The following is a 3,990-nucleotide window of genomic DNA, read 5'->3' on the forward strand; positions in this document are numbered from 1 at the left end:
GAGAGAAGAGAATGGATGTTTTGCATGAAGACTGCAGAGGTCAATTTTGTTTGATTATAGAGTGTGGGAGAGGGGATAATATCCAGGGAGGATAGAATGTAGGTTGAAACCAGATTGTGTAAGGCTTTCAAAGCTAAATATCTTAACCTATAAAGCTCATATTTTATCCAAAAGGCAAAAGGGAACTCTCGGAGTTGACTAAGTAGAACAGTGGTTCTCAAACTTTTGTTTTCAGTATCTTTATCCTATTAAAAATTATTGAGGATCTCTCCAAAGAGTTTTTGTTTATCTGGATTATATTTATAGACACTTACCATATTGGAAATAAAAACTATTTTTGAATTTGTAGACCCTCTAAGGGTTTCAAGAGATCCCCAGGATTCTCAATGAGAACCATTGAAGTAGAGCAATCACTTAGTCTTAAGTGCAGATATGACTAGGTTTTCTTTATGCCTCTACACCTTCATGTACAAACAGTGTTGCAAATCAATAAATGAAGCAAGGACATATAAAATATTCACATTTCCTATCTTTAAGAACACGGAAAAAAGGTGAAATTGCAAAGAGTAACTTTTTTCGATGACCTACTTCTGTTGGTAACCATTTACTATTAATCTAAAAGACTGCAGCCTTATAGGTTGTCAATGGATTATTTGCTTTGTACAATATTGATTAAGATTTCTATCCAGCAGAATTGTAGACTGCCAACAATAAAGCTGATCTAGGAATAAAGTGTGGGCAGGAGATGGAGGAAAATGTTTATTTTATGTGTCTGTGTCTGACCACAGGAACACAAACACATTGCTTCCTTATTCTCTTTCCCAAGTTTTTCCTAAGTATGAGTTAAAAAGCTGCATAACATCTAATATGATAAAGGACAAAATTTCTATTTGTCACTAGTTATTTTCTGGGACCAAGTTTTGTCTTTAACAGTATTAAATATTCAGATGAGTCTTTTGCTGTTGTTTTTGCCATTTGTGTTACTGTAGTCATATTTCTTGTTTTCCTCCTTTAAATCACTCTTCATAAGTCTTCCCATGTTTCTCTCAATTCTTATTCATCATTCTGTGAAGTGTTGTAATATCTCTTTATATTTAGGCCCCACAAGTTGACATGGGATTTTTATGACTGATCTTTGGAAGAGCCCTTTTTAGTTGGGCATGCAATTGTTAATCATTTTTTAATCTCATTTCATAAATGTAAAACAGCATCCCAAAGGTTTTATGTTATAGTTGGTATAGAAAGTCCTATCTAGATGAATCTAGCCTAGAGAGGAATGAAGACAGGATTGACCTCTGTCTTTCTCTTCCTTAAATTAGACATTCTGGGAGGAACTAGTGAATTAGGAGGTGAGGCCACAGGAGCACAGGATAATTCCAATGTAAGTACTCTAGAGGGGGCATGGTGCTCTGAAGTCCAAAAGATCTGGGGAAGTTACCTAACCTCAATTGTCTACCCAAATAGAAATATAGTAGAAATGTAGGTTGAAACCAGGTTGTATAAGGCTTTCACAGTTAAATACCTTGTCTCATAAAGTTATTTTATCCAAAAGGCAATAGGAAACTCTTGAAGTTGACTAAGTAGAGGAATGACTTGGTCTTAAGTGCAGATCTGACAATGTTTTCTTTATGCTTCTATACCTTTATGTACAAACAATGTTATATCTGATGGTTTAGTGAATTTCTAGGATGAAGAGATTTCTGTGGGATGGTAGACAAAATCCTGTGAAGAGTTAGCAGGGAAGGAAGATAGACATAGAGCCAATATGACAGAGCAAAGGCAGGGATTTGCCTGAGCTCTCCTTGAGATCCCTGCAAATACCTATAAATAATGAATGTAATCAAATTCTAGAGCAATAGAACCCAGAAAAAGACAGAGTGAAGCAGTTTTCAGCCCAAGACAGCTTAGGAGGTTGGCAGGAAAGATCTAATGCTCTAGGGTAAGAGTAGAGCATAATCTGGTGCAGACCACCAGCAGAGATCTGGTCCCAGCAAACCAGAAGACCTTGGGGTGACTGAATCTGCAGTTGTAGTAGTTGCTATTGGAGCTCTCAACTCACAGATTCCAAGAGATATGTTCAGTGAGCTAGAAGATTTACAAGGGCAGAACTCTGTTGCATTGTCTCTTCTTGGATCTGGGTCTCAGTCTTGGATCTTAGTCCCAGTGTGAAGAGGAGCACTAAGGTAGTGGAATTTGTGGCTGCAGGAAAGCAGGTTTGAAAAGAGTGCTTGTGGTGGCTCACAAACCAGTACACAGTACAGAAGAGTAGTAAACTCACCTCTTCCTGGATCATACAACCTTGGAAGACCCCAAAACTTACTAGTCCCTAGAATTACCTCTGAAAACAACTGTAGGAAAAATCTGAAGCTTGAGACAGTGATCCCTCCAGTGGGGAAACAGAGCCCCACTTTAGCATAGAATTAAAAGTCAAGAAAAAGGCTGCAGAATGAGAAAACAACAGGGAAAAAAAATTCTGACCATAAAAAGTTACTATGGTGACAAGGAAGATCAAAATATAAACTCAGAAGAAGGGAACAAAGTCAAAGCTCCTGCATCATCAAAAAAAAAAAATGTGAATTGATCTCAGGCCATGGAAGAGCACAAAAAGGATTTTTAAATTCAAATAAAAAAGAGGGAAAATTGGGAAGAAAAGTGAAAGGGATAGAAGAAAAATCATGAAAAAAGAATGAACAACTTGGTAAAGAGGGCACAAAAAATACTGAAGAGTCAACAAGGGAATCTAGACAGACTGTTATTTCTGTCCACGGTATCAGCATTAACCTACTTTCGTAGTCTTGGGGTTTTCTTTTTTAAAAATAAAGCTATACATGTATGTGTGTGTGTGTGTGTGTGTGTATATATATATATATATATATATATAATATACACACACACATACATATATATATATATTTCGTATACATATGTATCTTTGTATATATATTTATTTCATATACATATGTATGTTTGTATATATATTTCATATGCATATGTATGTTTGTATATATATACATGTATGTACATATAAATGTATATATCTGTTTATATAACTACATGTATGTGTGTATCTGTAAGGATACAGTTTCTACATTGTCTTTATTCCTTAATGTATACCTTTCTTCACCTTGTCACAGAAAGTCATCCCTTTTGACAAAGAATAAACTAACCAAACTATTGAATATCTGGTAATATATACAGTGTTCCCACCCCATAATAACTCCTTATCGCTGCAGCAGAGTGAAGGAAGATGCTTTCAATTATCTCTTCTTTGTTGCCAAGCCTGATCATTAGTATTTTAGAGGGAAGAAGGAAGGTGAATTAAAGGGAAGAAGCAAGCATTTCTATATGATTTACTATGTGCCAGGTACTATACAATATCATGCAGGGATTATGTCATGTGATCTTCACAAAGATGCTATTATTAACCCCATTTTCAGTTGAGGAAACTGAGACAAACAAGTTAAGTGTCTTAGCCAAGATCATCCATCTAGTGCACATTTGAGGCTGCATTTGAACTCATATCTTCCTGACTCCAAGTTCGGAGTTCTATCCACTGGCCACCTAGTTGTCTAATAACATTTAATTTGATTGTTTTGTTGTTTTTTTTATTTACATTGTCATCTTATGTATATTCTTTTTCTGCTTTTGCTTACTTGGAATCAGCTCATATTGTTTCCCCACGCTTTTCTGTTTGCTTCATAATTTTTATTTGTTAAGGTACAATAATCATCTTTTATATTCATGAAATTCAACTTTAGACATTGATGGACATTTGCTTTGTTCCCCATTCTTTTCTATTACAAAAAGTATTGCAATAAATATTTTGGTATATATGAATCTTTATTTTATATCCTGAGCACTGACATCTCTGTGTCAAAGGGTATAGATTTATTTTTTTCATTTTCTTTGGACAATTATAAATAGCTTTCTGGAATGTTTAAGCCAATTCATAGTTTCACCAATAGGATATTAAGGTACTTGTTATTTGAC

The sequence above is a fragment of the Antechinus flavipes genome, chromosome 5, assembly GCF_016432865.1.
Source record: "Antechinus flavipes isolate AdamAnt ecotype Samford, QLD, Australia chromosome 5, AdamAnt_v2, whole genome shotgun sequence".
NCBI lineage: Eukaryota > Metazoa > Chordata > Mammalia > Dasyuromorphia > Dasyuridae > Antechinus > Antechinus flavipes.